General features: G+C 40.0%; 1 protein-coding gene across 5 annotated transcripts in view; it reads right to left on the bottom strand.

The window, feature by feature from the left end:
• The window catches only part of FAM110B (family with sequence similarity 110 member B), a 90,227-nt gene extending 76,965 nt beyond the window's left edge, over window positions 1-13,262 (bottom strand). For 2 of the 5 annotated variants that reach the window (XM_081951725.1, XM_081951722.1), the window contains exon 1: window positions 12,588-12,990. The gene's annotated coding sequence lies outside the window, so the exon portion shown is untranslated. Of the gene's footprint in view, window positions 1-11,655; window positions 11,988-12,077; window positions 12,542-12,587; window positions 12,991-13,154 lie in introns of those variants that run through there. The other 3 variants (XM_081951726.1, XM_081951724.1, XM_081951723.1) reach the window with 3 other exon arrangements.
• Between the last annotated feature and the right edge of the window lie 425 nt (window positions 13,263-13,687).

The raw sequence follows: 13,687 nt of genomic DNA, 5'->3' as shown, positions 1-13,687 counted from the left end.
GTGATGAAACGCCACAAGAGACGCCTAGAGAGTCGTTGGAGATCCTCCCGTTCCGAATTTGACCGAGCACAGGCACGAGCCTATTTGAGGACGTACCTCGTGGCATTAAGAGCGGCCAAACGTCAACATTGCGCCGCTCTTATTGCGTCCGCAGATAACCGCCCTGCTGCCCTGTTTCGGGTGACTCGCTCCCTCTTGTTTGAGAGACCGCGGGAAGCCCCTTTACAGGGCAGAGCAGAGGAGTTTGGGAAATATCTACAGGACAAAGTCACTCAAATCCGGATGGGATGGGCCACTTTCAGTGGTTCAGTAGAGACCCCCGTGGCGAGTCTTGAGGGACTGCTTTGGGAGGAGTTTGACTCGGTTGCCATCGAGGATTTGGACAGGTTGCGTGGACGTCTGCGACCCACCACATGTTTATTGGACCCGTGTCCCTCCTGGCTTGTACTGGCATCCTGGGAGGTTACACGCGACTGGTTCCTGGGCCTAGTGAACGCCTCGTTGGGTGAGGGGTCTCTACCGGCCGCCTTGAAAGAGGCGGTGGTGAGGCCCCTGCTCAAGAAGCCTTCCCTGGACCCAACGGACCTAGTCAATTATCGTCCAGTCTCCAACCTTCCTTTCTTAGCGAAGGTTGTAGAGAGTGTGGTGGTACAGCAGTTCCCACGTCACCTGGAGGAAAATGATTATCTAGACCCGCGCCAGTCCGGCTTCCGACCCGGGCACAGCACGGAGACGGCCTTGGTCGCATTGGTTGATGATCTCTGGAGGGCCAGAGATAGGGGTTGTTCCTCTATCCTGGTCCTATTAGATCTCTCGGCGGCGTTCGATACCATCGACCATGGTATCCTGTTGCACCGGCTAGAGGGGTTGGGAGTCAGGGGCACCATTTTACGGTGGTTTGGCTCCTACCTCTCTGACCGGACGCAACGTGTGTTGGCAGGGGAGCAGAGATCGACCCGGAGGCCACTCACATGTGGAGTGCCACAGGGATCGGTGCTCTCGCCTCTCCTGTTCAACACATACATGAAACCGCTGGGCGAGATCATCCGTGGTTTTGGGGTGGGATATCATCTGTATGCTGATGATACTCAGCTATACATTTCCACCCCGAACCACCCCAATGAGGCCGTCGAAATGATGTCCCGGTGTTTGGAGGCCGTACGGGTCTGGATGGATGGCAACCGACTAAAACTCAACCCTTCCAAGACGGAGTGGCTATGGCTTCCGGCCTCCCGGTTCAAGCAGGTGCTTCCATCTCTGGCCATCGGGGGCGTGCAACTAGCCCCCATGGAACAGGTGCGCAATTTGGGCGTCCTCCTAGATGCCCGGCTATCCATGGATGACCATGTAACAGCCGTGGCAAGGGGGGCGTTCCATCAGGTCCGCCTGATGCGCCAATTGCGCCCCTTATTGGACCGGGATGCCCTACGCACAGTCACCCATGCGCTAGTGACGTCTCGCCTGGACTACTGCAATGCTCTCTACATGGGGCTTCCCTTGAGATGCACTCGGAGACTACAGTTGGTCCAGAACGCGGCCGCGCGGGTGATTATGGGGAGGACTAGATACTCCCCTGTAACACCTCTCCTGCGCGAGCTGCACTGGCTTCCTGTGGTCTACCGAGTGCGTTTCAAGGTTTTGATTATGATCTTTAAAGCGCTTCATGGCACAGGGCCTAGTTACATGCAGGATCGCATCCTGCCCCACACATCCCTACGACCAATTCGCTCACACAGAGAGGGACTTCTCCGGGTGCCGTCCGCCAAACAGTGTCGGGGGCCGACACCCAGGAGCAGAGCCTTCTCTGTGATGGGCCCAGCCCTGTGGAATGACCTCCCACGTGACATCAGGATTACTTCCGATCTCCGCTCCTTCCGTGTACAGCTGAAGACCCACCTCTTTCAATTATCTGGCCTGGCTCAACCGTAATTTTTCTCACTCCTCCTGACTGTCTTTTTAAATTTTAATTGTACATTGGGTTTTTTACAATTGGGGTATTTTAATGGTGATTTTTAACTGTCTAAATGTTGTAATTTGTTACCTCCTCCGTGCATGTGTGTCTTTGTATATATGTATGTTTATGTGTTTGTACACATGTTTTATGTTCTATATGCCCCATTGTACGCCGCCCCGAGTCCTGCCTGGAAAGGGAGCGGCTAATAAATTCAAATTTATTATTATTATTAAGCCACTCCCACAAAGCAGACTACACTTACAGAAGAGGTTCTAAAAATTTTTGAAACCCACCACTGATGCACGCACATACAAATGTCAAATTATGAAAGAGTCATGCTAATTTATGGTAATCCAAAAGTACTGAAGCACCGAAAGCCATGGTGGCTGTGGTTAAAATACAGTATTGCAGGCTAATTCTGCTGATTGCCAGCTTTCGGCAGTTTGATTCTCACCAGCTCAAGATTGATTCAGCATTCTATCCTTCAGAGGTCGGTAAAATGGAGACCCAGATTGTTGGGGGCAATGTGCTGATTCTGTAAACCGCTTAGAGAGGGCTGTACAGCATTGTGGTATATAAGTCTAAGTGCTATTGCTATTTCAGACTAATATATTTTGTTAAAATGCATAACCTTTCTTGGTGCATCTGATGAAGTAAACTATAACTTGCTTAGATTTATGCCTTTTAATAATTTACTTTTAGTTAAAATGACAAATTGGTATTTATAAAAATCTGAAATATGAACACAGACAAGATCTTTTATTCTAAGTCATGGAATGGTAAGAGTCTACAGGTACAGGCAATGAAACTGAAAAAAATGTTAAATCAAAATGCTGGAAAACTAAGGGATTTTTTTGCCACAAAAAGCCCAGAAAACATCAATTCATTTTTAATGGATTTGATTTATAGAAACAACAGATAAAGAATGAAACTTTAATGTAAGCTCAGAGAGAGATGGTAAACTACAAATGTACTTATAATTTCTTATAAAAAGACTGGAAATGATTTATTATTTTCTATTACTATTATCTATTACTCTTATCTGTTTCTATATTGTGGAAAAAATATTTAATAAAAGTTACTATACAAGTAGACTTATATCCATTCATTTAGTGACTGAAGTTACAACGCTAGTAACTTATGGCTGGTTTTCACACTTATGACTGTTGCAGCATCTCCACTATCTTGTGATCAGAATTCAGGCACTTGGCAACTGGCGTGCATTTATGATAGTTGCACTATCCTGGAATCATATGATCATCATTTACAATTTTCCAGTCAGCTTCCAACAAGGAAAGTCAATAGGGGAAACCAGATTGGCTTAATGACCACGATTCACTTAACAGCATTTGCTTCACAACTGTGGCAAAAAAATGGCGCAAATCTTTCTTAACAACTCACTCATCTAGCAACAGAAATTTGGGCTCAATTGTGGTTGTAAATTGAAGATTACCTGTATATAGTAAAACTATATCAAATTATATTTTTTTCTCACACAGAAACAACGTGCAATCTAAAGTTCAGTTGATCAGCTGAAGCTTATTCAAAGTACTATGGATGATATACTGAACTACATAGTTCATAGATTATAGTATAACACGCAACATGACAGAAGGGTTGGGAGAGACCATGAGTAACATTGACAAAGTGTTTAGAACTGGAACCAATAACTACCATTCTTAGTGCACTGTCAGGTTATAAATATTTCATTCTATGAATTTCCAATATGATTTTGTTTGATATTATTTAATGTTGCACAACCTGTTTAATTTTGACTTGGACTGACAAATGAAATAGCAACTCAACTAAACCCTTTTTTGTATATTTTGTTGTTAGTCGTGAGGTCATGTCCAACCCATTGTGACAACATTCCTCCAGGCCTTCCTGTCCTCTACCATCCTCTGAAGTCCATTTAAGCTCACAATGATTGCTTCAGTGACTCCATCCAGTCACCTCATTCTCTGTCGTTCCCTTCTTCTTTTGCCCTCAATCTTTCCCAGCTTTAGGCTCTTCTCCAGTGAGTCCTTCCTTCTCATTAGGTGGCCAATGTATATTTAGCATTATTTATTTATTTATTTATTTATTTATTTATTTATTTATTTATTTATTTATTATTTATTATTTATTATTTATTATTTATTATTTATTTATTTATTTATTTATTATTTATTATTTATTTATTTATTTATTTATTTATTATTATTTATTTATTTATTTATTTATTTATTTATTTATTTATTTATTTATTTATTATTTATTTATTTATTTATTTATTTATTTATTTAACCTATGGCAATGTCCAGGAAATTTACAACACTCCTAACAACCTAAATCGCTAGTTTTGAAGGAAGTGCTGAAGTTCTGTTCAGCATTTGTATGCTTATATTTGGTTCACTGCAGGGGGGTGAACTAGCTTATACCAGCTGACTAGCAGCACTCAGGTGAATGACTCTTCCAGGCTCCTCTGTTGGTCTCGCTTCACCTCATGTTTTCTTAAGTCTGGCCTGGTCCAGGGCTGGCTTCTGCTTTCTGCACACACAAATGCAAAGTGGTACTCATTTATCTACTTGCAATATTACACACTTCTGAATTGTTTGGTGGACAGGAGCCTGAGAGCAAGTGGCGGGAGTTCACCCCATCTTGCGGAGCCAGGCTTGAACCACTGAAGTGCAGTTCCAGTGTCATTAAGCCTCTGTGTCACCGCGTCCTATAAAAAAACATGATCACACCTAAAGAAGTATATGGGTATATGCAAGATATAAACAAGCAAGCACAACTAATAAATAATAAACAACAAGGGAAAATGTTTGTGATATTTTTAAAGTGCTTGCCACTATTATCACAATGTTAGTTGAATATTTTGAGGAATGAAACTGAAAAAAATTAGGATCATTCGGGGCTGAGTACAACATAAAAGTATTCAGGAAAATATAACGGTAAATGAAGTTTTCTTGTATATTAAGTAGCCTTTTTTCTTTCCCATTTGTAATATGGCAGACAATATCAACACTATTTCTTAGATTATAGAATTTACAATGAATTTCTTCATTTAGAAAAGTGCAGAGTTATACATTGTTTGGCTAGAAAAAGTAATGATAATTATACCTGGTACACAAATCTTACTAAGCCATAATGTGGTTCCTTTTATTTTGGTTTAGCTATTGTGTGATCTTATCCATTATGGTTTTACATGGTTTAGGGTTAACACACAAATCCATACAAATATTCATATCAATCTGTTGGGATACAATCAATCAAACATTATTAAAACATACTACATTCAATATATGAACCCAGACAATGTATTTTTAATATAATTTGAGCTTTGGGGTAGAAAGCATTTCTTGTATTTGCTTCCTATCTGGAGTTTTTCTTGAATGCTCATTTTCCTCCTTTTACTAGAAAAATAGAAACTCCTATATATGATAGATGGCTGTAGCTACACATGGATGTTAATCCTCCAAATCTATCTTATTGTCACTCTTATTGTCATCGATGCTTCAGATGCCACAGCTTTGTTCGTTCCAGTCTTCTCTAGATTTGTCTTCTCATTTTGACCTTAAGTTGAGAAACATTTCCCTTACCCAGCAACTTTTTCAACAAACTTTTGCATCAAAAAACAAACAAGCCAAAAATATTTATATACTCTTTATGTTAATCCTGCCACTGGGTATATTTCACCTGAAACAATGTTTGCTAAAAAATTTTAAAAAGTAGTTTTAATAGAAAGCAGAGGCCTTGGAGGAAAGGGACCAATTTCATTAAAAAAAATTATGCGGGAGCCTTTCTAGGAGTATGACTTGACAGCACAAAACATTGCCACATTTCAAAGCATATGAGTTACATTAAGTTACCAAATAAAATTAGAATTCTGAATAAATATAATTAATGCTCCCATGAAATTGTATTAGGAAATATTTCTATTGCACAGCAAACATTTAAATGTGCAGTTCTCCAAGCTTGTACACTCTAGATGTGACAAAACCTTAAGGATGCAGTCTTGGAAGATGCTAACTGAAGTAAGATAAGAATCTCCCTAAATCAGACACATTTAGAAACACAAAGAAGCCAGTAGGAAAAAGAAGATAACAAGAGCAGCCGGCATTTTCTCTGAATAAAATTAGTGAAACCAAGTAATTAGGAGAGCTGCCAATACATTATTAATAAGATCAAATCTCTTGACCTAGATATTTCTGAGTTACAGGAAAAGAAAAGTCAACATTTTTGAAAAGCAACATAATCCACATATGAATTACAAAGAATAAAATGAAAAATCTCTTTTTTAGTCATGTGCTTACAATATTGAATTAAAATGCTTTGCTGAAAAAAGTATATTAAAAAGTGTATTATAACCTTTACTTCTAATATATTCTATTTGTGATCTAGTTATTCAATGAAAATTGTTAGCAATAAGATATCTTAGAATCTATAAACAATTTGAATACACATACATTATACAATTCGACTTAATTGATATTACTCTTAGTGCAAAATTATTTTCCAGCTATCTTTAGGTAAGATTGCAGCATTTATATTGCACTCTGCCAAATCAAGATACCTTTATGCACCACCCATGGCAAAAGACAGACTGGGAATGGCCTTGTTGTTTAGAGAGCTGGGAGGAGCAACTACTCAACTATTTTTTCGCAACTTGAAGATTGGGTGAAATCTTAGGCTAAAAATATCTACATTGTCTCTGCATTCATTTGGCACCTGCTATCTTGAACCTGAGTTGCATTTACACACCACATAACTTTTAACATTGTGCCAGAAAATTTTGATGAGTCTAAACCTTACATATTGTTTTCCTCATCCTATTAAAAATACCCCTTCAATAATTTCAGATATTCATGCAATATTGACCAACAAAGCTATAAATTGCTTTTTATTTAAAGCTAAAGACTAACATCAAAACAAAATAATGTATCCAAAGTTGAATTCATTGGATGTAATCATATTTGATAAAAGCACATATTTTTTTCTGCATCTAAAACTTGAGTTTTCTTTAGGAAAGATTAAGAATAATTTGCCAGGATGTGGGAAAAAAAGGAATACAAAGTTCACATTACAGATTTTACAAACAACTTATACTCCATAATCAGCTAGCAATCTCTGAGTTTTGAAACTAGTTTGTGCCAATTAAATATTGTACAAGTGTTGGGGGGGAAGGGCTCACTCAAAATATTTATACTAATTCTACCACAGATTTCCATATACTTAGGCATATGATGTTGGAAAGAACCTCCAGATAGATAATGGCTTACAATCACAATTGGAAGAAGAATCTTTGTTGCTCAATAAGGCAGTTGTGAATTGCATTTAGCCTTAGTAAGGCCACACCTGGAATACTGCATCCAATTTTGATCACCACATTACAAATAGATGTTGACACTTTGGAAAAAATGCAAAGAAGAGCAACTAAGATAACTAAAGGCTGAAACAAAAACATGATGTTTGCAGAATTTGGGGTTTGGCTAGTCTAAAGAAAAGAAGAACTAGGAGGACATGACAGTAGTATTTTACTATTTGAGAGGGTGCCACAAAGAGGAAGAGGTCAACTTATTTTTCAAAGCACCAGAGGGCAGGAAAGAAATAATGGATCAAGGAAAGAGGAAACCTGGAATTAAGGAGTAACTTCCTAACAGTGAGAACAATTAACCAGTGGACAAGCTTGCCATCAGAAGTTGTGGGTGCTTCATCACTGGAGGATTTTAAGAAGAGACTGGAAAGTCACTTTTCTGAAATGGTATTGGGTCTCCTACTTGAGCAAAACCAGCAGATTGGACTAGAAGACCTTGAAGATCCCTTCCAGCTCTATTCTTATTCTGATTGATTGACTGATCTTATAACCTTTTTTGCCATGGTTGCTCAGAGAACCACTGCAGTTAAGTGAATCATGCAATCATCAAGCAATTTCAGCTTTCCCCAACTGACCTATTGGAAGTTGGCTGGGAAGATCGCAAGTGGTAATGTGCAACAGTTGTATATACATGCCAATTGCTAATTGCCTGAATTTTGATCACATGACCGTGGTGATGCTACAATAGTTGTAAGTGTGAGGATCAATAGTAAGTCGCTCTTTTCAAAGCTGTTGTAACTTTGAACAGTTGCTAAATAAATGGTCCATTTAGGGAGGATTACCTGCATATTTTAACTTAAAGGCTCACTGGAATCTCTTCTCAAAAAGAAGAAAAAGTATTAAATTAAAAACATCATACACAAAACAAATATTATAATAAAATTAGGAGTCATTGATGTGAGGCAATACAAACATTTTGATTTATATTAGCTTATTAAGATGTTGCTCTACTTTTCTTAAAAATATCGGTATCTCCCATTATTCTCCAGCTATAAACTGAGACAACTCTTCATCAGCTACTTTTCTAAAATAATTGACAACTTTGCCACAATGATAATTGTATGTCTCAATGGAATCATAAATCTATGTAAAATTATGACAGATTTATCAGATTTGGCAAAGCTACCAAAGCTTGAAGAAAGAGCTGTCTGTTTATTCTGGGAAAACAGAACACTTTACACATTCCATGAATAAAAAACTATAACAGATTTCTCTGATGATTTTGTTTATCTTAAACTACTCTTCTAATATCTAATTTGGTACTTACTACAGCTGTGGAGATAATTCTATGAGTAATTTTGTTTCTTCAGTTATCTCATCGGAAATGTTCAGAACGCTTTTTTGAGAAGGCTTCAAAGCAGCCCACTAAAGGTGTTTCCAACTATTTTACCATTCAGGGAGTGGATCAAAAGAGACCAAATTATCTGCATTGCCCTCTACCTGTGTAGAACAAACCTACCAGTAAAATGCATGTCTTTAAAACAAAAAATTAGGAAATCCTCAACACTGCCTACTCTTTACATATAGAATAACCACCTAGCTGAATTACTATGTGAAAAATCTATGGCTGTAACTTATTTCAGATAACAGAGGCTCAGAACAAATTACAAACAGCAGACAATGTGGGTTAATATTTTGGGATAACTATTTCATAAAAAGTTTTCTGGTTATTCATAACATTTTCAGAAATTAAATGATGATCAGATAATACTTGCCTTGTAGCAAGCAATGTTCCTCAAAACCAATGAAAAAGCTGGAAAACAATAGGATGTTAAAAAGTAATTGTAAAAAAGATAAAATGATATAAACAAATTAAGAAAGGATCTTGAAGAACTGAGTTCAATCTCTGCCCAGATCATTTTATACCTTGTTCTATTCTTCCCAGGAAATAGGCTTTTGCTTTGCCAAATGCCACACAATGGTTAAGGTGTTTTTTTTTTGCTACAAAAAGGAGTGCAGCAAAAATATTGGGCAGTCACTCATGTCCTAGTCACCACATGTATTAACTACTGCAATGTGCTCTGCAAGGCTAGCCTTTGAAGACCACTTGGACTTCAATTGGTCCAGAATTCAGCAACATGAACCTTGATTGGCATATGACATCTCTGCTTCACAAACTGCACTGCTTACAAAATGCTTCCAGGTGTTATTCAAGGTGCTTATCATAATCTATACAGCCCTGCCTGGCATAGGGCCTGGTTACTTGAGGGACCATCTGTCTCCCATGACAACCTGGCTGATTCAATCTAACAGAGTTGGCGCACCCCAAGTCCTGCAGTCTATCAGGATCGTCGAAGCACACCTTCACTGTCATGATGCCCGCCATCTTGAATGAGATTCCCCAATATCCCCATGGTTCTCACTGTGGCATTCCAGAAAGCTGTTTTCCCAGGTCTTGGGTAAAGGTGGTTGAGGCCGCTGTTGGATTATGGTTTTTGTACAATGCACCACTCAAAGGTGATTGGAACTGAGTGGCATCTACACTGAATAAATTAAGATGAAGAATTCCATCACCATAAAATTCTCTCTTCATCAACAAGTTGAAGACACAGATGGAGGAATGTGAAATTAAAGATTTGGGTAATGAGAACTGCAGCTGTAACAAAATGCCTTACTATCCCATACAAGTCTGCTGGATGTTTTTATCAGCTATTGAATTATACAGATGGCTGTCCAGCTTCTGCTTGAATACCTTCCATGAGAACTTCCAATCATTTTCAATGCTCATTTAGTTAGATGGTTAAATGTTCTAATCATTTAAAAGCTTTGCAGAATTCACATCCATAATTTAACCATGATTTTACTCAATTATCCCATTTTTCTAAACGTTAACATTTTTATTCACTAAAATATGGTTTGCTAGTTTATAATTCAAAATCAAGCCCATTCAAAATCTATTCTCTTTAATGGAAGTCAGTTAGAGCCACCATTGATGTGTTGGCATCAAACACTTAAAACCTACTGCCATCTTCTATGTGATAACACACTTGAACACCCTATGCTATGCTATATTCTTAATTTTCTGGTTTCTAAACTAAGTATTCCAAAATCATTATTTTGACATCTTCATATAGCTTCTAGGTTTCTGTTCCAATTTGGATATGATATCCTTATATCTTGGTTTTAAGTTTACATATGGATTAATATCTGATTATAAAACATCATAAAATAAAGCTTTATTTTTTAAAATTATTGTTCTGTTAACATAACCTACAGTTGCAGCTTTTGTAGCAGACTCATACTGCTGACTCATGTTTAGCTTGTGACCAAAATACATTTCACCTCTATTGCTGCCATCCAACAATCTCCCAATCTTGTAGCAATACAGAAACCAATAAAAGGCAGACAAGGATTAACCCAGGATAAAGATTTAATTCTTAATTCCGAACCTCCCTCCAACTAACGAGGAACTATTGACAAGCCCAAATTTCAATTTCTTGGCAGAACTGTTATTTAGCATCAATTTAATAATCAAAGCTGATAGGGTCAAAATGTTACCAATCCTGTAGAATAAACAATTATTGTTATCCCTGTATTGAGGATATGGCATGAACATAAGTTTACGAACTTCTTTTTAACCATTTCATTAGAACATGACAGAGGAAATATTGTAATACTCATGCTGCAAAAGCCTCACCAAGAAGTTAAACCAGGTTGATATCTGAACCACAGGTAATTTTTTTGCTGGAATTAGTATTTTAGATTCATGCTAACAATAGAAAACAAAATGTTTATATAATTTCATACATTTGTCACTGGTATTCCAATTCCTTAACTGGAGTTCACCAAATATAAAGACAGCTGTACCTGCCTGCCAGACAGAAAATATAAATATATCCAGCGGCAGTCATCTTCTGATATATATGCAGTGTAAAACTTGAAAGGGTATTTATCTATGTTAAAAGGAGGCTACTAAACTTCAGTTATAAGCACACTGATAAAATGTCAGACAGAGATTTTTTTTTCTTCAGCGTAAACACCCGCACTACATTTACTTTTCACCCTGTCAAACACAAACACCACAAAGACACATTGCTCCAGTATCCACACTGCAATGAAACAGCCAAAGCCAAGCTTTAATTAAAGCTAGGCTAACATCCATCCTAAAAGTGAATAGTTTTCACACAGGGGTGTTAAGACATTTGCTCTAGGGTAAAGGAGATGCGTGTTTCAAGCGCCTCCATCTCCGTTCCTGAGCCTATATAACTGCCTTCCTTCGAATTCAATGACCCAAAGGTGCTTTTTTTTAGGAGGCAAGTGTTTCTTGGAAGACGTTTCGCTTCCCTTCCAAGAAGCTTCTTCAGCTCTGACAGGATGGTGGGGAATGGAAGGATTTATATACCTTGCAGACAGCTTGATATTTGCATTCTTTTAGAGAGTCACTGAGGCCACTTGTGGAAAAAAAGGACTTTTGAGACAACCATGGCCTGGATGACTAAAAATGTCCATAGACTTCGAATTCAATTATTCCCAAGAGTGTACAAAACCGCATCTTTTCTTTAAAGCGGAAAGGCAGCCCCGAGGCTCTACAGCACTTGGCAGGTAGAGCAACGGCCTTAAACGAAGGCGAACTTCCTATTCTCCCGGAATTGCTTCCATTTCTACAAGTCTAAAATGAAACGTTACACCAAGATACACACACACAGAGCGAGAGAGACACAAACACAGGAGATACACACAAACACACTCATGCGCGCGTGCCAATAATGAAAGAGCGAGTAACCCGTCCTCCCTCTCCCTCTCTCTCTGCAATACTGTACCAACCCGGTTCTCGGTTTCCTGAGCAGGCGCACGTTAAACTTCCCCCTCCTGCTTCTGCGCTCGCGATCCAAGTGACTCCCTCCCAAAGCTACTACAAAAATCAACAAAACAACCCGCCCCCTTGCCATCGCAGGGAGGAGGAACAACAACCCAGGTGTAGTGACCGGCGCATATATAGCGCAAACCGAACCCCGGCCGCTGTCGCCTGTAAAACGGACTCCAGCTGCTAGTTAGTCGGCGGTGGAGTGGCAGCCTTTGCTCAGGCGTACTAACTAGCGCTACGAAGCGAGCACCGGCATTCCAGTCGCAGATAACCCGAGATGAGAAGAGGAGCGAAAAAGGCAGAGCTGCTGCCGCCGCCTCAGCGGAGCTGAGAGACGAGGCTCGGGGCAAAGGGAGCGTTCCCCCTTCCCGATCTGGAGGCTCTGCTGTCTGTGTGTCCTTCCGCCACGACCACCCGTCCAGAACCACTGGGCGGCCGCATTCCCTCGTTCCGAGCACAGCCAGACTTACCTGGTGCCTTGCTTCGGCCGCCTCCTGCGAGATAGTAAACCCTACGCGAGGAGACGCGGTCTTGCCGAGAAAGCCATGGGAGCCAACGCTTCGGCGGCCAAGGGGCCACAGAGAAATTGCGCGGTTTTGCGAAGGCGACGCGCTACACGCGCCCCCGGGCTTCCTCCGCACATTGAATGAAAACTCTCCCACGGCCGAATTGCTGCCACCGCAGCCACAAGCGGCGCCGAGCTCCGTCCTTCCCACTTCTTGCTAACGCGGGGGGGGGGGATTGAAGACCGGAGGGGGAGGGTGCTCCCTCTATATGAGCAGCTTTCCAGGATGTCCCGGAAGGCAGCAAGAAGCAAAGCTCGCGTCTCGCCTTTGTATTTTTCACAGACTGTTCCTCCTTTCGCTTGCTTTCTCTTCCTTTCCCTACGCCTTGTCCCCCATTCTGCGCTCTGAATGGCTCGGTCCATCCTGAAATGGGTAGGGGGCGGAGCGGGGGATGCTATTGCTCGCATACAATAGGCTTGAATCGACCTCCGCGATGTAACGGAGCAGAAAACAGCGCTACGTATGTCCTACCTTGATTCCCTTTCAAAGGTGGTGTTCTGGATTTGGATGATAAGAGGCTAGGAAAGTATGGTGGCTAAATTAAAGGTGGGCAGAGCTGGGAGATATACACGGCTCTGAGGCTGTGTTCGCCAAACCTGCTTAAACTATTCACAAAATGTTGCGTGCTGGTCTAATACCTAATCAATGGAACTGGGGTTTCACAATATTAAACAAGTCCATGGTTATGTTAAATTCAGGGTATTGTGCACTGTGTTTTTCCCTGACATGATTACTTCCATTGTATGAATGAAATAATTTGGGTAGCTCTACTGTATGCATGAGCAAGTGGGAATGATGTCACAACACAAATGATGCAACTTCTTTTTGTGTAATGATGAGGCACAATAGCACTTAACTCTTGATGATGGCATGACACAATTGTCATCATCTTGAAGCCATCCCAACTTTTTATGAATGTAGCTGAATGAATGAATGTTGATTTATAACCTGCTGTGGTTTTAAAAAAAAATTCAGCTGCATGTTAGTCTGCAAACCCATAACTC

The sequence above is a fragment of the Natrix helvetica genome (genome assembly GCF_964273705.1).
Source record: "Natrix helvetica genome assembly, chromosome: 4".
Classification (NCBI taxonomy): Eukaryota; Metazoa; Chordata; class Lepidosauria; order Squamata; family Natricidae; genus Natrix; species Natrix helvetica.
The sequence above is the reverse complement of the archived record's forward strand: the minus strand, read 5'-3'. Positions and strand labels throughout refer to the sequence as shown.